Below are 24,399 nucleotides of genomic sequence, written 5' to 3'. Positions count from 1 at the left end.
CCAGAAGCATTGGCAAAGGGAACACAGGCATGCACAAAGAAACTCAGGCTGTTTGTGCTGAATATTTGTGCAACCTGTGTATTTCTGTGCTTGCTATATCTACCTGTATGTGGTGGTGTCAATGTTATTTCTATAGCTCTTACTGCCTGGAAGGAGCCTTTTGGTGAACTCAACGACTGAAGGAAATAAAGGCAGATGGTTGTAAATCTTTTTTCTGTGGTCTAGTTCAGCAGGAGGTTAGTGGCCAGTATTCATGGTGGATGTTCTCATTTGCCATTGATGTCCCAGGGATCAAGATACTATTTCATTTCAATTCAATAACTAAATGAGTCCCTTGACTCTGTAAGGGTAAGACACATACATTTTAACCAGAATAGGTGAAGGATGTAGTAGAATGTGAGAAGCTGTTATGGAATGAAACACCTAAATGCACTTAGAGACTCATGCCACCCCACAAAGGTGCTCTTATGACTCTGTGTGCACAAAGTGTCACCAGCGGCATACAGTGACTATATGCAGGCAAAGTGTCCGATGAATGGTGCTGGAAAGTTGCCCATCATACAAACCATGTGATCTTCTAACTTAAAGATGTAATCTTTTCTTTAACTACCAATTTAGGTGCAAGTATAAATGTATAAACTTGCATAGCACTTTCACCCTGTGGTGGGGTGATCCTATTACCTATTTGATATAACACTTGCAACAATCGCTGACTGAGGTCAGGATCTCACTCTGTGCAGCTAGTCATGAAAGGGCTCTTACACATCACCAGTTCCTGCTGATCCACGTCTGTCTAAACTGAGCCACTTCTGTGTCACATAATCTCAGCACATTGGACAGGGTTGGTTTATTGACACTTGTGACTTTGAGAATGTATTCTGTGTGCCTGAAGAGATGTGCTTATATTTGCATTATTAGACATTTCAATGAATGCTTAGAAGCTGATTCGATTAGAGAGCTGCTTAAAACTCAGCTGGGGGCTGTTTACATATGGAAAATAGTGACCCAGTGGCCTGGGAGGGGCAGAAGCCAGGCCTTATATAGTGGGTGTCTGGTAGGCAAGTGCAAGGAGAGACTGAAGAGGGGACATCTATCTGCTGGTGAGTACTGTGCATGGATGGTAGCACTCATTTTTGTGAACTAACATAGTCTCAGGGAGGGAGTAGGTAGAATAGGTGCTACTCCTATCCTCATTGTGGCGGTGATGCCTGTCACTCTGCCTATACTGGGGCATAAACAAATCAGACACATCACATAAATGCATTTCACACACATACTCATAAGCCTAACTCGCATGCATGCTGACATACATAACACTCAAGCAGATACACATGCAAATACAGATCTGTAAACCCACACAGACATGTCATATCTAAACTGAATTACACAGATACAAGAGTGCGCTCACACATGTATACACACCCACACATACACACAAGCACAGTTATTGGGAGAATGATTAAACCCTCGTTTTTATTCCTGTGAGGTAGGCACAAAATAATAAGTATCATGTGGAATTGCATTTACTAATGAGTGAGTGTCTGCACAATTGTGTATATTCTACGGTAAAATCCCTGAGCAATGATGGAAATGGCCAAACCCATACATTGCTTGTCTTAAGATCTTTTGAACAACACAAGCTGGTGAGTTTGTGGACATTCACAAATTACACCCATTCTCATCCTGGAAGTGGTCAGAGAATTGATCCAGCAAAGGGTTGGAGTAAATTCGTATCCAGGGTTGGAAAGACAATGGAATGCAACCAAACCCATGTGAGGGGCTTAGGGAAAGGGATCTATCCAAGGAGAAAATGTTAACAAGCATTGGCAACGCCAATAGATCTGGATTTAAAGTGCCAGCAGCTGCAAATTAGGCCTGGGTGGTAAATTCTGTTCCATTTGCGGAATTTGCGGAATTTAGGTAATTTCGCGTTCCACGGAGAATGCAAAATTCCCCATAGTTCTGCGCTCTGTGATTTCAAGAAATTTTTTTGCTTCTTCGAGTGTACAAAATGCGTGTTCGCAAGATATTTCCCCCCGGAACACGCAAACAGCAATTGCGAACAGTAAAAAAGCGTCGCGAGCAAGCAATTCCGCGTGCTCTCGGAATTTCTGCATGTTCGCGTAGATTTTATACCATTTCGTGGAGATTTGCGTAATGCGATTACGCAAATTCCACCCACCCCTACTGCAAACAGCATTTGTCATGCCAGTGTTTGCATGTGTTAGTGCATTAAAGCCAGGTAGATATTAAGCCGCAGATACTACGACATTTACTTTGTTGTTCACATTGACATTAGTGCATGTTGTGATACACTTTCTCATACTAACAACCACTTCATGATACAAAGTAATACACTGAACAACACAACGCACTGTGACCTTTAAACACTAAGTGGCATCCTCACGCAGCTATACTAACATACAATGCAAAACCAATATATGAAGTTAATAATGATAATGATGATGCTGCTGATGGATAAAAAGTTGGGACAACAGAAGAAGTGAGAGAGGGGCCAGGGACCTCCACATCTCAGGTGTAGGTCAGGTAGAGAGAAGGACAGAACAATGCCTATGGGGCAACAAGTGACTGGGAGGGTGGGAGCTTTCACTGTGTGTGTGTGCATACAAGTGAACATGGAAGTCGGTGCATGCCCACTTTTGTGACACTGACGGGTCCCACCAGGTGGGCGGATGTGCAGTTTTGTGACATTGAAGGGTCAAACTAGTGTCAATAGAGGTGTTTATGTGTGTGTGTTTGGGATTGACTACAGGTGATTGTAAAGACTGTGACTGAGTGTGGAAAAGTGTGGGTGCGAGAAGTGTGAGCGTATTTCAAGTGTTAGTGTGTATTGCAATGCTGAGAGTGCATATGTGGGAATTGGGTGATAGTTTGATTTGTGGCTTCTCTTTATGAATAGTGAGGTGTGGATAAGTAACTGAATATGGCACTGAGTGTGTAAGTAAGTGAATAGTTGAGTGTGCACTGAGCGAGTGACGGTGGGATGCAGAATGCCTTCGTGAAGGTGAAAGCAAACCCTTCTGCGGGTGAGTTAGTGAGTGACTCAGTGAGTGAGATAGATAGTATCAGTGAATTAAGCTCATGGTATCCAAGTGTGCACCTGTGAAAGTGAGTCAGTTGGTCATGTTTGGACACAATGGAAGCTCTGGATCAACTTTGTACCTTTCTGGGCAGAAACGTTGCTGTAGCTCATCAAAATGATGCCACGGTGTGAAATGGATTAAGTGAAGAGCTGATGGTTAGCAGTGGGAGTTCAAGCATGTTCTCCTTAGTGGCAGTGGCATTGCCAGGATCTTACGGGCCGCAATGCAATGAACAATCTCGGTGCCCCATTCCCTGAGTGTTGCATTACAGCCATTAATTGGGGTGAGTTGACTAGTGCCACCGCACCTGCTGCACCTCTGCTTGTACACCCCTGCCTAGAGGTGGGTGTGTGGTGAAGATGCACAAATCAGTGCAGTACTTCCCATCTTTCAGCATTATTGACTCATACTAAAGGCGTGCTGACCTTTTGCATTATTTTGTGTTATAGGACAGACAGACAAGCTGGAAACGCAGATTCCCACTTCAGACAGAGAAAGAGAGCGACTCTGAAGGTAACTTTATTTTACACATGCTCCTTTTCAAGACTTAATGCCTGTTTTTAGTGCTAGTCCATTAAATAAACACATTGACAAATGTAATGATTTTCATGTTTCCTTTGCAAGACCAGTGCAGGAATTGTTTTTGCTAGATGACAGAAACAATAATAAGTAATAAAATACCACTTTTCAGACATTTAACAAGGAACACCTATTACCTCCTCTTCCTCATCCAAATCCTTATTTAGTCGAGTAATATGCCAGCTTTATTCCCCTTTGTTCACCCATTCCTAAGCCTTTTTACACTTCCCATAACTCCAAAGGAGCTCAAGCCCCTCTTATTCTGCTGCACATCCAGTTTCTTTTTTGTGTCACTCCATTCACTTTCACTGGGGATGCTGGAGCCCCTTTTCTTGTAGACAGAGTGAGGTAGAACTCTTTAAAGGTATTGAACTTTATTTTATCAGCTGTAGCTGCTATTAGTGTCCCGGCTCTTCACTCTGACAGGGGTCATGTGGCAGTGAAAGATTCTCCGTTCCATTTTATTTCTATCAGATGTAATTGTATATGTAGTGCCTACTACCCAGGACGAGGCATTAAAGCACTTTTTGGTGAGTAGCATGATACTCCAGAACCCAAAAGGATTAGTATTCTGCAGGGGTCCATTTCTCTGCCCATAATAAGTGGTGCACTGGCCCACTTGCTCTATATGTGAATACTTGTGTGTTGCCCCTGCCTTTGTCCAATAGCCTCACTCAATGCACCAGTCTGCTCTTGTATTAGCCACAGGCGGTAGCCCCCCCCCCTTATTCTATTAGACGTGGGCAGCAAGGGTTTGAGCTGGAGCGTAGACCGGCTGGGGCAGATTTACAAGTCCCCTATGCCACTTTTGCGCCGCCATTGCGCCACTTCTGTGACACAGCAGCAGCGTAAAGCCAGCGCCATGCTGTGGTGTATTTACAAAGTGACGCATCTAGGGAGATGCGTCACGTTGTAAAGCCCTGCGCCACATGAAACCTGCATCAGGTTTCATGTGGCGTTCTGGCGCAGAAACACCTCAGAAAAGTAATGCAGAGCCACTTTTCCGACCCGGCTGCGTCAAAACCTTGCGCCTGCTTCAAGCAGGAGTAAGGCTTGACGCACCACGTTAGACATAGGCAGGGTTGGCACAGTGCTGGAATTGCGTTGCGCCCACGACTCAACTCCAGCACTGCGCCAACGTTATGGCAGCAGATGCGACACACATGTGCATTTCCTTGCACCATGATGCGCCGCATTTACAATGCTGCACATCGGTGGTGGTGCAAAGATTGAGATGCGTGTCGCAGGTTTCCTGGCGCATCTCTGCTGATTTGCAGGTATGCGGCAGGAAACGTAAATCTGCCCGCTGTCTTTAACCTTAATCAGACAAAGGGGTGGGGAAACCCAAATTTACCCTTGCGGGCTTGGGCTAGTATAAGCAGTATAGAGTTGATAGTGCCAGCAAGGGACTTTATTTCGAATAATTTCTTGCCAACATAAGATTTTGTTTTTAGATACTAGCTCAATCTTGTCTGAATAATCAGATGCTGCATACATTTAAATAAATTCAATATATGAAAAGGAGCGTTAGACCAACTTAAATGTATAAACACTCAAAGAAATAGGAGATGAGGAAGACACCGAATACTACATTTCTGATAATAAATACTTAGTTTATATATTGCTTTCAAAAGTCAAATAGGGTACATTTTCAACAATCACTGCTAAGAACACAGTATTAAACAAATGAAATCAGTTTGTCAAATCAACATGAAGTTCATTTGCAGAGAAAGTCCAATCCTGCATTAATCAAGAAAGATGACAACTATTCCATCATAGTATGAAAATCATCAGTGCAAATTAATCAAAAAAATCAGGAGAAGGACTGTATGGTCGACGTTTCGTTCTTCAACGGAATAATTCCTTAAGACCTTCTTCAGGACAGTACAGTGAATAAACAGTTGTGACCCTTCACAAAAGTCAGAGGATAACTTTGCAGGTCTCTGCCTAAGTAGAGGCGAGTTTCCTTAATGTTTCTGTATGTGAATTAATCAGGTTACTCTTTGTGCGTATTCAAATCGTCACAGTTTAATTGGCTTGATAAAAACTGCTCGATCTTTGAAGTTTCTTATGATTTCTACAAAGAGAAACAATTCCCGCAGTGAATGTCGGTCATCACGGCAAAACGGCATCAGGAAAATACCTCAACATTGAATATATTTAAATGTATGCAGCCTCTGATTATTCAGACAAGATTGAGCATGTAACTCCTGGTAACTCCTGAGGCACGGCCGGGAGATTTTAGCTGTTGTGATATTTTAAAACTTGTGTAGAATACTGTGTTTTTACCTGAAACGCTGCTAGCTTAGGCACTCACTCTGGCTTGACCCCCCCGCGCAGCCGAGGTCAGCGCTGACGCGGGAGAGGGAATCCCGGTGCAGGCACAGCTTTCCCGCCCGCCGTGGAACCACGCCCCCGTCGACGACGGCCACGCCCCCTCCCCATATTTAAACGCGCTGAATACGAGTCGCGTCAGAAACCCGGTAACTCCTGAGGCACAGCCGGGAGATTTTAGCTGTTGTGATATTTTAAAACTTGTGTAGAATACTGTGTTTTTACCTGAAACGCTGCTAGCTTAGGCACTCACTCTGCCTTGACCCCCCCGCGCAGCCGAGGTCAGCGCTGACGCGGGAGAGGGAATCCCGGTGCAGGCACAGCTTTCCTGCCCGCTGTGGAACCACGCCCCCGTCGACTTAGGCCACGCCCCCTCCCCATATTTAAACGCGCTGAATACGAGTCGCGTCAGAAACCTGGTAAACTCCTGAAGCACAGCCGGTAGATTTTAGCTGTTGTGATATTTTAAAACTTGTGTAGAATACTGTGGTTTTACCTGAAACGCTGCTAGCTTAGGCACTCACTCTGCCTTGACCCCCCCCTGCGCAGCCGAGGTCAGTGCTGACGCGGGAGAGGGAATCCCGGTGCAGGCACAGCTTTCCCGCCCGCCGTGGAACCACGCCCCCGTCGACTTAGGCCACGCCCCCTCCCCATATTTAAACGAGCTGAATACGAGTCGCGTCAGAAACCTGGTAAACTCCTGAGGCACAGCCGGGAGATTTTAGCTGTTGTGATATTTTAAAACTTGTGTAGAATACTGTGTTTTTACCTGAAACGCTGCTAGCTTAGGCACTCACTCTGCCTTGACCCCCCCGCGCAGCCGAGGTCAGCGCTGACGCGGGAGAGGGAATCCGGTGCAGGCACAGCTTTCCCGCCCGCCGTGGAACCACGCCCCCGTCGACGACGGCCACGCCCCCTCCCCATATTTAAACGAGCTGAATACGAGTCGCGTCAGAAACCTGGTAAACTCCCGAGGCACAGCCGGGAGATTTTAGCTGTTGTGATATTTTAAAACTTGTGTAGAATACTGTGTTTTTACCTGAAACGCTGCTAGCTTAGGCACTCACTCTGCCTTGACCCCCCCGCGCAGCCGAGGTCAGCGCTGACGCGGGAGAGGGAATCCCGTTACAGGACACGCCCTTGCACCTAAGGCCTCTCCCCCTCTTATAAAACTATGTGTTTCTACCGGCGCAGCGGGCGCGACGTCTGTGCGCCAAAGGCGCGCCTAAGGCAAGCCCGTCTGGGCCCGTCCGGGCCCAGACGGCCCTAGGCCCAGGCACTACGCCCGATTCACCTAAGCGCAGGATATCATATACTCACGACCAGCTTTGTGCATTGAACTCGACTAAACACCTTAATTGTAAATATATCTTCACAGGAGAGAATCTATTTACGAGCTGTAACCTTTGCAACCCGCCCTGTGCCGAGGCACAACCTCATGCCTTCCAACTTGGCCTTCTCAATTGTATGTCCCTCGTTAAACACGCTCACGAAATAAACCTCCTTATTCGAGACTCTGCCATGGATATTCTGTTTCTAACAGAAACATGGCTTACGCCCAATAACGACTTTGATATCGTTAATGCCTTACCCCCTGGCTATCAAATCTGCTTTTTGAATAGACCTCTTGGCAGAGGAGGTGGCCTAGCCATTTTATTCAAGGCTCACCTTACTTGCAGAATTGAAAATGGTAACATCAAAGACTGTGAAAGCTGCTACTTCACTCTACAGATCACGCCCGCAATCTCTCTCTCTGGGTTGTTAGTCTATCGGCCCCCAGGCCCACTCGGAGAATTCCCCAGCAAGCTTATTGATCATGTTACCCTGAGAGCAACCACAGCCTCTAACTTCCTTCTCCTAGGGGATCTTAATCTCCATTTCTTGGATCCCACCGACAACACCGCAGCCGAATTGCTGACGGACCTCTCTTCGGTTGGCCTGTGTCTTCTTAACCCACAGGCCACCCATGATAAGGGCCAGCTCTTGGATCCTATCTTCACGAACATCCAAGATTTTAAAACTCGGCTGCCTCTTCCGCTCCCATGGACAGATCACTTTCTGATCCCCATTGATTGGCATCTTGAGACTACTCTTTTCCAGCTGCCCAAAACCCGAGCCCTCATCAGACACTGGCACAAACTTGTACCAGAAGCTTGGGCATCTAAGCTCAAGGAATCCCCCCCCCCTCCCCTCTCGGGATCCCAAAACGGCGGATACCGAATTCAATGACTGGCTTACCCAGTCACTGGACAGCCTCTTACCTCGAACCAGCACCTTTAAACAAAAAAAGAGGATTACTCCCGCTCCATGGTACACTCCTGACTTGAATGCACTACGGAAGGAGTGTAAGAAGGCTGAACGCATGTGGAGGAAGGATAAGTCAGTTGACAAAAAAGACGTGTTCTGGATAGCTATGAGAACATACAAGCTCGCTCTCCAGAACACCAAAAGAGCATTTTATGAGGAAAAAATAAAAAATTCCTCCTGCTCTGCTAGGGAAACCTTTAGTATCCTGAAAGAACTCCTCCATGTCCCCGACACCCCAGCAAAATACCTTGACTCCAACGCTGCGGAGGACAAATGTAACAAACTGGCAACCTTCTTTGATGAGAAAATAAAAAAAATCCTCGGCTCTCTACCCCTTATTGAAGTTGATTCCATTGAAGATGACAGAGGCAACTCCCCCCCTTTATGAATCCTTACTCGGAAGTTGATTACACTGAAGGTGACAGAGGTAATTCTCCCCCCTTGAGGAATCCGCACTCGGAACCATCTGGTCCCCACCTCGATTCCTTTGGTCCGGTAACCACAGAAGAGGTAGCTGCGGTATTTGCCACAATTAAGAGTGGCTCCCCTAGTGACCCGGTCCCCATGCGTTTCCTCAAGAAAGTCACCCATACTATTGTCCCTCCGCTCACCGCCCTTATCAATGCCTCTCTGCTCCAAGGAGAAGTCCCTCCCAGCTGGAAGGCGGCGGTTGTGAAAGGGCTTCTTAAAAAACCCTCCCTGGACCCTGAGGACCTAGTAAACTACAGACCCATCTCCCTTCTCCCTGGGAACAGTAAAGTCGCGGAGAAATTAGTGAACAAAAAGCTGTCGCTATTTTTGGAATCCAACAACCTGCTCAGGAGCTCCCAGACGGGTTTCCGCCCAGGTCAGGGCAGCAGTGGAGAAGGCCAGAGACATTTTAGACACAAGAGGATCAGTGGCAGTGATCCTCCTAGATCTCAGTGCGGCCTTCGACACTGTCAATCACCAGGTTTTAATCCAGCGCCTGGGAAATATCGGAGTGAAGAGCAGAGCTTTGAAATGGCTCTCGTCTTTTCTCAGTCACCGATCTTTTCAAGTCTGGGAGAATGACAGCCGCTCCTCTGCCATTCCCCTCCAGTGTGGAGTGCCACAGGGCTCGTCACTAAGTCCTACGTTGTTTAACGTTTACATGTCTCACCTGGAGGAGGTATTCACGCCATTCGGAGTGACGATCATCAGCTACGCTGATGATACCCAGCTCGTGGTAACCCTCTCCCATCCCAAGCAAGAACCCTCCAATCTCCACAGCTGTCTCTCCGAAATACACGGATGGATGAACAACTCAGCACTCAAACTGAATGGGTCTAAGACTGAAGTTCTGCTTCTTGGACAAAAAGGGCCCTCCCTGCCTCTTAACATCTGGCCCGCCTGCCTAGGTGAACCCCCGGTCCCCAAAACGGAGGTCAAGAGCCTGGAAATATGGCTTGAGAAAGACCTAACCTTCAGAACCCAGGCTAAAAGAACGGCGGGTACCTGTTTTGGACTCCTTAGGTCTTGTAGGAAAGTTCTCCCTCTGCTGCCCCCCACCTCCCGAAAGCTGTTGATCCAAGGCCTCATTGTGTCCAGGTTGGACTACAGTAATGCCATCTACCTAGGAGCCCCAGAAGCTACTTTTAACACACTTCAGAAAATCCAGAACGCCGCTGCCCGGCTGCTTACCGACACTCCGGCCAGAACATCGGCAAAGCCGGCCTTGAGGCATCTTCACTGGCTGCCAGTCAGAGAAAGAGTGGTGTTTAAGGCTCTTTGCCTGGCACATAAACTCCTCCATAACAAAGGTCCTTCCATTCTTAAAAACTGTATCACTCCCTACATACCTACTAGATCACTCCAGTCAGATCATGAGAACCTCATTGTAGTACACAGAGTGAAAAAAGCCCGTGCAGGTGGACGTCGCTTTTCCGTGAATACGGCTAAGCACTGGAATTCTCTGCCCCGGAAATTGAGAACAGAACCAAACCTCCTCCACTTCAGGAAATCCTGGAAAACTCTTCTCTTTCCCTGACTCCTTAAACAGTCCCGACTTCTGTGTTCTCTTGACTTACTAGGCCTAGCGCTGGGATGCTCACGGGTTACTACGCGCTCTACAAAAACTTTAAATGAATCATAAATATAATAAAAATAAATATCTAAATAAAAAATCTTATGCTGGAAAGAAATTATTCGAAATAAAGTCCCTTGCTGTCTTTAACCTTAGGCAGCTGTTCTTGCCTACTCGCATTCTCGGACTCAAGGTATACAGGCTGGGAGCGGCTTTTGATTTATAGTAGGTGGATGTCTGGCTCACAGTTTACATGTTATGTTTTGTTGCATAAACTTAATTTGATCTTACGTTGACTTCCTTGGAGCTCCCTTTAAAATAAAAAAGATTGGAGTTTCTTGAAAGGGGTACATGGCCCTTGAGGACAAGGTAATGCTCGCCTATGGTATAGGACCTCAGAACTATATAAAGTATAAAGAGGATTGAATTTCGGCTGCTTTTTTTCCATGCTTGAGTACATCGGCCGACAGTGTATCTTAATGGAGTTGTACATAGAAAATGTAGGTACCCTTTGTTCTGCGAGAAGAAGCTGCAAATCATGTCAGATCACTGACAGCTACCACCAGCGGACACGTCCTCTCCTGCGCCTGCATCCCCTCCTTTTTCATGGTGGTGATTTTTTCTCAGTTTCTCTCCGTACTCTCTATTCTTGGGTGTCTTCTTAGTATGATGACAAAGTACTGGTTTTGCCATAACTAAGGGAAAATATATGCAGAAGGAGCATTTCAAACCAATCATTCCTTATCTTTCCTTAAAATTTCAATTGCCTGTTGAAGTGTACCAACCTAGAACTGATAGCGATTGGTTCTGTCAGTTGCAGAAACATCTCCTTCCAAATGCTCAGATTATTCCAGCAGTAAGGAATCATTTCAGGAGGGAATGGAAAGATCCTGAAACGATCTTGATACCAAAGTTTATGGAGAGCCTATATTCTTTGGGCAAGAACAAAAAAGAGCTCCCTCAGAATTTAACAGTGGATCCTCTCTAGGCAAGTCTCCTGGAGAAACCTTCCCGGCTTTCAGAGGATGTGATGTTTTCAGTCCCAGTTGACAAGATTGAGGAGCTTGCCCTTAAAAGATCACATTCAGGTCTTGTAAGGCATTTCGATATTCATGCAGTCTATACCTCCCACTCACTTGCTAAAGACTTCCAGGCTCTATCCTCCAACATTCAAGAAATTGAGGATTACTCTCAACTGATGGGGTGGATGAAGATTCAAGCCAAGTATCTCTCAGACCTGATGTTTGACATCTTAAGAGCACCTGCATTGCAACAGTAGCTGTGGGGCACCATCGATATCTCAGATATCTCAGAAGCCGGAAATGGGTGCCATCCAGAAGAATTGTCCCTTAAGGTTGTCTTATTCAGGCAACAGGCTGTTTGAGGAGGAACTAGTGGGGGTGTTGTGGAAATCACAGAAGCACACTCAGCCTTTTCACTACACACAAACGTCTGCTCAGTGTGACAGGAAACGGTATGGCAAATGTAACCAGCTCAAGCCCTTTGTACTGAGTATAAGCTTTCCAAAAAAGCTACCCTCTGGCATACAATCTTAAAAATCAAAATGTATACAACAATAGAGTTGGCAAAGCAAAATGTTCTCTCTCATAAGAAAGCAAGGACTAGCAAGGATCATTTTAGTGTATATATTCTATCAACACTAGGGTAATCTGTGAAATTATGTATATCAAAATACCTGCCAGTAGGCGTTAGCACAGAGTGATAATATTCCATCCTCAAAAGCTTATTGTCTTCAGTCATGGTTTTCAAAATAAATGGGTCAGGCATATTGGTTGTGTCATAAAGTGTCATCATAAACAGATAAACCTATGAAATCTGGCAGGAAATTCCCCATTAACTGATGAAGGCTTTACCCTTTAACATTGACTCTACACCATACCTCAAGTGCACATAAACTAGCAACCATGATGCATACATATAGACAACCATAAATATGTAGACTAATACAGCATGGAAAACAACAGGGTCTAACAAGAAACATCACAGTGAAACTCCCCACGGTTTGTCAGAGTTGGTGGCTAAAACCAAAACCATTGCCTACCATTGTGATCTGCGGGATAAAATGAACCAACATTCTAATTTATAGCCTGTGCCACTATCCGCTAACAACCAAATTTTAAATGCTTATTGATTTTAACACATGCCTTTCACAAAAACTAGACCAACTGCCTATGTTACAAAGTTTCCTAATAAGCAAACAAGAGCTATGGCATTGGACATAACGGTTCCAGTGCACCAAACAGGTATACAGCATTTCACTGTAGCCAACTCAGGCCTACAGTTTTCAGCGTAAACATTTCCACAAGACACATATCAAACACACAGTCATAAAATTAGAAAGGTATATAAAAGTAGAGCTGACTAAGCAAAAGATTATCTCTCCTTAAACTGCCTATCAAGGATTCTCACTGAGGAACTTTCTACAACCATGGTTTGTCACCCTGTATGACCAACACCAAATCATTGCCTACAACAGTAATCTATGAAATTCCATGCAACAAAATACCTACATGTAGGGGCTTTAAAGTAGAATAGTAACAATACACACTTAAATGCCTATCAATGTTAAAATATGCTTTTCTCAATAAATATGTCAGGTCTAGTGCCTTAACCATACTGTTTCGTAAGAAACAGATCAGGCCAATAGCCATGATCACTGGCTTGCACCATAATCAACTCCGTCCTGCGGTATTGGCTAATACATTTGACACAAGCCAATAACTGCAATACAAGCAAGCTTTTTAATGGGAGAAACCCTGTCCTGTACTCAGTGACACTAACATGTCAGTGGAGTCTAAGCTCCTTCCAATGTATGACTCTGAAAGCCCTTGTTTGTGTTAATCCCATAAAGTCAGGTGTCAGATGCACTGTCAAGTCAGAATTGAAAATCCATTTCGATGAGTGTACATCTGGGCTCTCAAAACTGAAATCTAGGACTGTGCTTCTCACACCTGTACTGCCACTAGAGAAAGCAAACAGTGTACATATCTAGTTATCTAAGACACTTTAATGGCATTACAATGTCACAGATGTGTTCCTGGCAGGCAGGAGTATAAATAGCAAGTTTTTCTGGAAGCACACAACTTCTGTCAAATCAAAACATGCACTCTCAGCTACCAAGATGTGAGTGGAGCCAAAGCCCCTCTTTTGGCAATGCTTCTCAAGCTTTTCTTTAGGTTGATCACTTAATGTCTGACAATCAGTTGAGCTGTCAAGCTAGACATACAATGGTTTCCACTGGTATATGGGGTCCACCTGAAATGTCCTGTAGAGGAAACATAATGAAATAAAAGGGCTACCTCTGCAGTAGTAAAAGTCTACTGAAGGGAAAACGTGAATTATAAAGAACAGTAGCTATATTCACTCTTCCAGGAAAGCACACAGCTTCATCCAATCAAATCATGTACTCCTGTCTCCCAAGATGTGGGCAGAGACAAAACCCTTCTCTCCTGGTGGATCTCACACAATTGTCTGGCACTCATGAAAAGTAGAATTGCACAGCCAGGTTCACTTTCCTTGGTGCTCATTGGTGAATAGTGTGCCTGGACATCTCCTACTAATTCAGTTTTCTATTACCAATGTTTCTGGATTCCAAATAGCAGTACATCTGTACCTGTTCTTATGAGTACATTTACTGTTGCAGATTTACTAATTCTGATGAATTGAGACAATGCCTTACAGTATGTTGTATGTCTGTGATTGGCATGGAGAGTAAAATGGATTCTATGAAAAGTTGCATTATAAGAAAACCTTAAATTTTGTGGCTGCATTATACACAGACTCTGTGTAAGCACACACACTTTCACTTGCACATGCATACAGGTAAAGATCCACATAAACAAGCACTGCACAGAAAAAAACACACATACAACAAACCGGGGAACAAATTCACAGGCAACACAGGGCATAACAGGATTCAAACTTTGGGGGTGGAAGGCTAACACTTCAACTAGGGGGTCCAGCAATAGGCCCATATTCAGAAATCTTCTGAGACCCAGTCAAAATTACTCATGGAGCTTCTATCCTGGTTCAATGTTGAATCTACATTATTGGAAAAATAGTGAATTCTCACTCACAAATGGCAACTTACAGCAGTCTAAATGGAATAGTTATTTTAGCAAAGAAGTTTGGGAAAGTCAGAAACCTGAGAGTGGAAGATATTTACCCTAGAGTAAAGAGCTGCAATCTTCTTTATTTTGTGATCAAGACATTGGAGGGTCACATGCACTCGAAATCAAAAAAGCAAAACAAATGAATGTGCAATGTAACTGCTGCTCATTTAAAGTCATTTGGGTCAAGTTTGCAGTATATATGTAAAAAGAAAATCAAAATACTGCGGATGAGATGTGGAGGAAAGTATAAAAAGGGTAAAAAAGACATCTGCATTCACAAATCTTTTAATTTTTGAGACAACGATGAACAAAACAAGCATACACTTTAGCCGTCCTTGTATTTATATGTTGGTTTGAGAAATCAAGGAATGCAGACATATCTTCAAGCTTACAGTTGTAGTGCGGAATATATAGCATAGAATATCAAATAGCCTCAATATAATAGGAAAATAATGAAAATGTAAATAATGAGTATGTAATATCAAGTGGCTGCAATATTATGACCAAAATATCAAAGCCCAAAATATTGAGAAGATAAGGGCATATAGCTAAGTTTAGATTTACTATTCACAACTCGAAATCTATATCCCTTGAATATATAAATATCGAGAACTAAAATATCGATATTTTAGTCCTTGATATCTTGGTCACATATTCTATACTTGATTTTCTGGATCTGCACCAATGTTTACCATGCAACAAAGTGGGTGGTTCAGATCCCACTTTGATAAACAAGTGTTCTTTCCAGGTTGTACTCCAGACAACAACAGATGCACTAAGAGGTGTACCATTTCTGGACCTCAATGTGATCTGCCAAGCTAAAGCAATAACCAGGGAAAGACAACGGGGTAGGCTTAACATAGAGACTTCCTTACCTTTCACCAGTCTTCAGTTGCACCCTTCACACCTGCAATCCACCAATTGGCAGTAATCAGAAGGCATATCAGCAGCAGCATCTTGCTAACCAAAAAGGCTTATGGAATATATAAAGGACCACTGTCTCCACACTCCTCACTTCACTGTCCGGGTCTCCCCACTCCAGCTGAGGGAATATATGCTATATACTTCGACTGTCTGGGAGCACAGTTGTCACCTTCCATTTTGTGCAAGGACATGTCAGGGGTATTTAAAAGGATACCACTGATCTCCGCTACTCTAGTTCACTCATACACAAAATGCATGTGCTACATTAGTGTCAAACACCAACAAGCTGGGTGCTAGTGCAAATACTTCTAATGTTTTTGTTGAATCTGTGTCTTCACACTTATATTTCCTCTCCCTAAGAAAACAATCACTGGGGGGATGGATGGATGAGAATACAGGATAGAATGAAAGGAGGACGATAACCAAGGCAAAAGAGGGAACAGATTGGTGACTAGTTAGGTTAGGAAGGTCGTGAAAGAGTTAAGTTGAGAGAGATTCAAAATAATGACAAGAGAAGAGAAAGAGGGACAGAAGAGAAGGGGATGTTCGGTGAAGAAATAGGGTTAATGTGAAAAGACCTCTTTGAGATGTAAGATTGCATGCGAAACACTGGCAACATAGAGGGCCCAATTCACAAAGACAAACTTAGACCTGAAGTCTAAATTTAGGCCTGAATTAAAATGGCCATATTCACAAAGGTCAACTTAAACTTAGGTTTAAGTTTGCCTTCGTGAATTGACCCTTATACTTCAAGTCAAATCTTAGACTTCAGGGCTAAACTTAAACTTCAGGAATAAGTTTACCTTTTTGAATTGGGCCCATGGTCTCTTTCTGATTTCAGAGTGCCATTGTAGATACTGTGGCTGTAAGGTGAAGGGAGACAGCCATACCACTTGGAAGATACAGGTTCCCAAAACCACCAGTTATCATTAGTCTATGGAGTTCAACCAGGAGTGGCTTAGTTGCGAAAAATTGAAGGGTGCAGCTTCCCTGAAACAATTAATGATTGTCTGTTGGGTCTATAGAGGTGCATCATAGGCGTATCCAACAGAAAGTAGTGTCTTTTATGGGGTTTATAAGGGTCCAACCAGGAAGATGCAAAAGCACAACCCCCTAAGAGGCACAGGTTTCTAGACCCACCAGTTAATAAGGGTCTACCAGGTCCACCTAGGAGCAGAGCATCTCCCTGCAACAGATAATTGAGGGTTATAGACACAATCAAGCACCCAGACAAGGTAGTACGCAGGAAAGTACAATAGGAAAGTATCAATATCCAAAGAGTGGATTATGGGTTATCATCAGGTCAGTGTTCTTCAGGGTCAGAGACCCTGGTCGAGTGCCAAAGAATGTATCTGTTTGCTTCCATCTCCATAGCGAACAGTGGAGATTATGCAAGTGTGAGTTTGGGAAGATGGGGTGGAAGGCTCCAAAGTGTAGCTTTGGATGCTGGCTACAGGGCAGGATTAATCTAACAGGCTGAGAATTAGCACTCACCCTGGCTGAGAACACTCAAACCTAAATTACACATAGATATTGGCAATGTGACATAGTTCTCGATCACAGTATAAGACCGATATTGGTTTTATGCGCAAATTACTAGAGCATTAAATCTGTGGATGGTAAAAAAAACTTGGGCTACCATCTTTGACAAGTATCACATGTTTAAAGTAGGTTTAGCAATTCAGCAGACTATGGGCCAAATATACCACCACAATTTAGGGCATGGCCATGTACAAACCTCATTTTGTGAATCAGTACATTTTATTGATTCGCAAAATGAGGTTTGAGACTTGTTATTAGGAAGGGTCGTGCCAAGGGCATCCCTTCCTAATAGCAAATCGCATTTGTATGGATGGATGTTTTGTGACCGCAATTGGGGTCTCGCAATATAGCACCTACTTCAAGTAGGTGGCAATCTATTTGCAAACAGGAAGGGGTCCCCAGGGTACCCCTTCCCATTTGTGAATGGGTCGAAAAAATATTTTTAAGGGCAGGTAGTGATCCCAGGTACCACCTACTGCCCTTAAAACATGAAACTGAAAAGTTTTACTTTTTTTTTTCTTCTTTCAATGCATTCAACCCATTTGTGAATGGGTCGAAAAAATATTTTTAAGGGCAGGTAGTGGTCCCAGGTACCACCTACTGCCCTTAAAACATGAAACTGAAAAGTTTCACTTTTTTTTTTCTTTCAATGCATCCTGTTTTCCTTTAAGGAAAGTGGGTGGCATATAAACAACTACTGCTTTATTTAAATGCAGTCACAGACATGGTGGTCTGCTGATCCCAGCAGGCCACCATCCCTGTGAGTGCTAGCCATTCCTAATGGGGTCATAAATTGCGCATGTCTCAGTCATATTAATGAGGCATGCAATTTGAAAACCCATTAGGAATCGCAAACAGTGTCTGAGACACTTTTGTACATCCTAATTTGTGAGTTGCAAATTGCGACTCGCAAATGCAATGCAATTTACGAGTCACAAATTGGGGGGAACATCCTTTACAACACAACTTTTACTCCGCACTACCATCACGACGCAGCTATTACAACGCAAGTCGTTACAACGACTTGTGCTGGAGGGAGCTGTAGGATAGGGAGGGAATAGTTTAATTTTTCTATCCAACACCTTCCCTATTATCCACGGGGACTGGAGTTGGAATAGAAAATTGAACTATTCCACTATCCAGCGCCCCCCAACACATGTCGTTGTAACGACTTGTGTTGTAAAAACTGCGTTGTAATGGCATGCGGAGTAAAAGCATGCGTTGTGATGTCATACATCCCAAATTGGTGCGTCGTTCACCTGGCCCTAGGTCTATTGGGGTAAATAATAAAGTGTGTGGATAAAAACACTGTAAGAACATTCAGTTATACATGAGCAAATACTCACTTGAAAGCTTGGACACATTATTTGATAGTGCACTGTGGGTCTTCTCCTAAAAATCCAAAAGTAGAAGCTATTTTGGGATATAATAAATGTTAATAAAGGAATACTTTCTGCTGTTGTACATCTACATTTGATGATTTGGGTTTAACTGCTGTTAAATTTCAAGAATTAGCTTTTGGAAATTTCCCAGTGATCTTGTCCAATCCTGTCACTTTCTTATACTATTTCTTAAGGGCTCTTTGTAACCTACACTTTTAACAAACCCCGAGCCAACTGGTTTACCTGAAACAACTTTATGTGTGAGGGCTTTACATCATTAGGAAATAAGGGCCAGATGTAGGTGGCCAATTACCGGTCGGTAACGGCCGAATTCGGCCGTTACCGACCGGTAATTGGATTTTGAGATGTAGGGCATGCAATTACAGAATCAGTATTTTACCGATTCTGTATTTACCGATAAAGGTAAAATTACCGAATCGGTAAATACAGACTCGGTAAAATACCGAATCTGTAAATGCAGATGTAGCTGGCACATGTCAGAGTGCCACAGGGCTTTAAGAATCGGTATTTTACCACCCAATCCAATTGGGTGGTAAAATACCGAATCCAGGTGGAGAAGTGTGGCTCACTGGTTAGAGCAGGCAGACCCTGAAGCAGAGGTCAGACCCGGGACCAGGGTTCAATTCCCGACGCGGCAGGGTCTTGAGCTCAAATGTCTACGGACTCGATAATTCTCGCTTCGGTGCCTGACCTAATCATGGGTTCACACTCTGCAACTCTGGGCATTAAGCTTGCTTAATCTCCACAACGGCCCCCTGCGGCGGGATGCCTGGCTTTCACCTTGGGGATGCCCTGTAGGGGCTATCTCACAGGGAAAAGCCAGGACGGGTTCCCAAGGCAAGCGCTTAGAGACCCCTGGGTTATAAGCGCTATTTAAATCCAAACATACATACATACATACATACATACAGGTGTGCATGCACATGTGTGCATGCACACCTGTGCCATGTGACACACAGACATGCCCTTAGGGCATGTCTGTGTGCCACATGGCGCACATGCCTATTTTTGGGGTGCCAGAGGGTGTCACAGTGACACCCCCTGCACCCTTGCTAAAATCGGTATTTACCGATTCTGTAATTACAGAATCGGTATTGCCCATTGATTCCTATGGGCTGCAAGGCCCATAGGAATAAATGGGCAATACCGAATCGGTATTTACAGAATCGGTAAATTCCGAATCTTAACGATTCGGTATTTACCGAATCTGAAATACCTACATCTCCCCCCCTCTATTTTACCACCTCTTAAATACCGATTCGGTATGAATCGGTATTCAAGAGGTGGTAAATTAAAATTACCTACATCTGGCCCTTAATCTCTTAGTCTGACAATACATGTTCTAATGTTCCGGGAGTTAATGCAATGGGCCTATGCAAAAGGCCTACTACCCTTCTATCAAACAGGCTTTTGTGAAGGAGGGTCAATGGTAGGCAGTATAGTTGTCCTCTCATTCCTTGCCCATGAAGCCACGACCCACAATTCACTGCTGCTGTTTGTTTGTTTCATCAACAACTCAGCAGCATTCAACAGAGTTGCCCGGAACATCTTATGGCATGAGTTAGTGGATTAGAAGCATCATCCCAATTGCTACTAGCAATCATGTGCTTTTACCCCAGGACCTGGGTACGAGTTAAGTTCATGAGAGAGATGGCGACCGCCAAGATTGACACTGACCGTGGTCTGAAACAGAGCTTTGTGCTGGCGCCACTGCTTTCAATCTTCACACCGCAAATGTAGGCCCAGCCTTAGCAGAAGCCAACCTAGTCATACCTAAAATTGGAGACTGGAGACTTCCACTCATACAATATGATGATGATCTAGTACTGTTCAAACACGCAAAATCTGGTCTGCAAAAAGCCCTCAATGCCCTGAACATATACAATCTCAGGAATGAGCTTGTGGCTAATGGGAGGTAAATAAAAGTAGACATTTTCTGGAGATATCCTAAGAAGAGGCTTACCAGTTAGGACAATGAGGCTGGACTTTGTTCAACATTATATCCATCTGGAAGCATGACTATGTGAAACTGACTGACTGACTTTGCAGCTAAACAAAATGAAACGCAAAGCAATAATGTCAACATATGCCTTGTGCATATTAAACTCAATACATGACAGCCCCACAACTACTGCCATTCGGAGGATGGTTCGTGCCAAACTTCTCCCTGCCCTCAACTATGCTCAGCAAACATTTCCGGGCATGATGGGCACGGCCGTAGAAAAGATCCAGTGCAAAGTCCACAAGAAGATATTCCACTTTCCATCTCACACAAGGAGTACCTTTGGCTGGTGCAACAAAACCAGGAACGCTAGGCAATTCTTGCTAAATACTGTTTTCAGGCAACAGCCCCCAACAACACCATGAAGGCCATAATAAAAAAAATGTTTACATCTACAAACTAGCACAGGTCCAATAATCTGGTGGTAGCTAAAGAATATCTACAACTTGCAGGGGAGGACTGGGACAACAATTTGATTATTTATACTTGCATTAAAACCGCAATAAAAAACAAATGTGACATTGTTTATTAGAAAGTGGGCATAGAAGACCTCCCTACCCGGACTTTTCATGGCGCCACAACTGCACAGCTCAGCCAAGTCCCATCTCCATCAAGCAGTATAAAAGCACATTTTAAAACTTATACTTTTGGCTACATTAGTCCTGCTTCCAATCAGAGATTTGAACCCAACTTGGAAATCCATTGATAATGTCAACAGTTGTAGACAATGTAACTCCAGAAGAGAATCCTTGACACACATAATTCCCTGCAGTCCGGCATTGCAACATCCCCGCTTACTCCTACTGAGGCCTACCTACAGCGTGGGATTCCGTCGGCCAAAGAGGTCATCCCTCGTTTGTACAGCATGGAGTCAGTGGCAGACAAGGCCAAGTTTGGGAAATTCGTAATGCAAGACCGAAACTTGTTAAAGAACATGAATAGTCTACAGCCTTCACACTTTGGGGTTCATCTCCCACTGTTGATAACATTAAATGGGCTTTGTATTGAAGTAACAAGCATTGACTAACCCTGTCGCTGGGTCTTTACAAACTACGGAACTTTGTATCTGAATAACATAGACCTCAATTTGTACATACAACTAGTACCAAATCTGCTGTGGTCCCCTATCAGCCATCATGACCGGCTTGATCTTGAGATGTCGCCCCCACAAGAATACTTATGAGGCTGGCTGCCCTTTGGAAGTCACACTATCCTAGGCACATAACATCTTAACTATAAGGCCCGTTGTTGCAACAAATCTTGATCAATTCTGCTGCCTCGGACAACAAATTGGAGACCTTTGGTACATTCTGTATGGACCTGTCACCACGTAATTGCCATTTTATCAAACATACATTTTAATGCACTGCACTTTGGCTCTATGGGTTGTGTCACCATGCCCAGTAGGATCATGAGCCGTACTCTCCTAGGCACGTGTAGCCTCTGTATACGACCCTTCATAAAGCCATCCACACTTTACAAAATGAACTTTAAAAGACACCACACTTTGCATTTATGGTTTGTTTCATCATGCCCAGTATGCCCTTGAGTCGTACTCTTCTAGGCACATCAGCACCTTATTTACGAAGTCTCGAAAATTGTTGACACTGTATCATTTCCATATATAAACTTTTATTATGTTTTCTGCACATAAAAAAACACAAATTCCTTCAGGCAGTGTTCTTTGGACTTTAGCTTTAGGGGTTGTGTCATTATGCCTAGTAAAATACTGAGAAATCTGTGCCTTATAAAACACAGACCTTGTGCAGTTCCTGCATATGATTCTTCATTATGTAATCTGCACTTCACATTTAGGCTTGTTATTTTGCACCTTAGCTCTATACTTTAGCTGTACACTACCTGGCAGTACACTTTACACATTAACGTCCCGAGTCCTGTGGAATTTCATTATTACTACCTTCCGCACCATCATGATATGCTACATATATATCATTAGCATGCACTATCAAAATGTAATGATTCTAAGGAAAAAGTGGAAGCTGTTTTGATCAGACTTTTCTAATGCACTGCATTAAAGTTTTGTTTTAATCATATAGTGCTGTATAATATGTTCTCATATAAGAAAGTTATGTTATTTTAGGAGTGTTTATTGTCGTGTTCTCTCACACTGTGGTATTTGTGTTTTATGTAACTTATAAGTTAACTAAGTAATCGTACAATAGATTGAACATTGACATCAAAGTATACCTTATTTCCTTTTTAAAAAGAGAAGACAGTGATGTGAGTTTTCACACAATCACGTATGATGTTTCTCCGCTGACCAGCTGTTGTTTTGTATCACAGGGTCAGCTACAGTAAACACATTGGAAACTTCATAGCTGATCGCCATGAACACCATCACTGTCTATGAAAATGGCCAGTTCAAGGGGCTCAGTAGAACATTTACAGCAGATGTTGTGAATCTGGTATTGGAGAACTTCGGAGACTGCATCTCGTCTGTGAAGGTGGTGGGGCAGCCATGGCTAATGTACGAGCATCCAAACTACCAAGGAGGGTTCATTCTTCTAGAGGAGGGAGAACATCCTTCGCTTGACATGAATGACAAGGCATCTTCTCTGAGGCTGATCACTGATGACCTGACCAATCCAAAGATCACAGTCTATGAGCATCCCAATGCCGCTGGTAGTCAAACAGTTCTGACTCAAGAGACCAATCTAATGTTTGGAAACATGAGTGATAAGATATCCTCCCACAGAGTCCAGAGTGGGGCATGGCTTCTGTACGAGCATCCAAATAGAGGGGGGAGGTATATTGTAGCCAGGACTGGTGAATATCTGGCAAACTACTGTGATATTGGTTTCAACGATCAAGTATCCCATGTGTATCCTTTGCGCCGTGGGAAAGCCTCTGTGACCGCCACACTTCTGTGGGGCAAGAAAAAGATAGAGAGTGAAAAGAACATTCAGGCAGATCAGTATTTTTACGTTAACAACACAGACAGTGAGCAGGAGTTCACTGCTGCTTCTTGCAAAGAGTATGAGAAATATGTCTCCCATAGCTTTGAATTCAGCAATGAGTCTTCAATCAGAGTGGGTGCTGAATTTAGCTTGGGAGGAGTGGCCAATATTTCAGCAGAGGCGTCCAACACCTTCTCAGTAAAGAAAGATGAGGTTGAGGCAGTCACCACGAGGAAGAAGGCAGAGTTAAGTGTGCCGATGAAGGTACCACCACGCTCAAAAATAACAGTCAGTTTCATGAGCAAGGAGGTTACCATCTCAGTTCCAGTGGAGCTGAAAATTTTCCAGGGGAGTAAGACGGTGACTGAATATGGCACATACCGCTGTGAGTCTGGCACAGATATCTACATAGATGTGCAATCTGAAACCATTAGTAAATAGTAGTGCCTGCCACACCTTCTTCTTGTTAGCGGCTATACCTCAACATTGATTTGCTATTTGTGCTTTTTTTTTTAAACTGAGAAATATTTAAAGGATTCTTTTAGGGCTTTCATTTTCACACACCATATTTCACAAAAGATCATTAGCTAGCAGGCAGTCGTCCTGGGACCCAACTAATGCTCGATGCCATAAAATGTGTTTTTCTGGTAGGTTAACAATGAACGCTGACCCCTTACAAGAATGTCAACCAATGGCATATATGAACTGGGTCGTTGGTTGTCATTGCTACATAGCAGTAAGACTGTATCCTCGAGTCAGAAAGACAAGGCTATACTCTTACCTCTCAATGTCAGTCACTGGGGTACCGATGTAAGACTGGTTGTTTTATACCTTAAGGCTGTGCTGTGATTGGCCAGTGTGCATTTATGATGCACTTCAAGCTGACTGCACACTTGAGGTGCTTTGCGGCAGTGATTCGCTTGTGCCTTCAGGTGTGCCATACCTTGCTACTGATGTTTACTGCTGCATCAATATCTGTCTGCTCTCAGCAGAAACTCTGCTAGGACAATAGTCTGGCCATTTTGTGTCATTGCAGCAACAATGGCTGTTTTGTACCGTACATGGCATAACTCCATGCTATACATGTATATATATCCCCTAAGCATCTC

The 24,399-nt window shown here is 43.8% G+C and overlaps 1 pseudogene across 1 annotated transcript; it reads left to right on the top strand.

The window, feature by feature from the left end:
• Positions 1 to 1,079: 1,079 nt before the first annotated feature.
• LOC144768043 (epidermal differentiation-specific protein pseudogene) lies at positions 1,080 to 23,858 on the top strand (annotated as a pseudogene). The gene is made up of 3 exons (XR_013598430.1): positions 1,080 to 1,100; positions 3,554 to 3,617; positions 22,677 to 23,858. The product of XR_013598430.1 is annotated as an epidermal differentiation-specific protein pseudogene (transcript).
• The last annotated feature ends 541 nt before the right edge of the window (positions 23,859 to 24,399 follow it).

This window comes from Lissotriton helveticus, chromosome 7 (assembly GCF_964261635.1).
Source record: "Lissotriton helveticus chromosome 7, aLisHel1.1, whole genome shotgun sequence".
Classification (NCBI taxonomy): Eukaryota; Metazoa; Chordata; class Amphibia; order Caudata; family Salamandridae; genus Lissotriton; species Lissotriton helveticus.
Note: the sequence above shows the minus strand (reverse complement) of the source record. Positions and strands in the feature narration are given on the sequence as shown.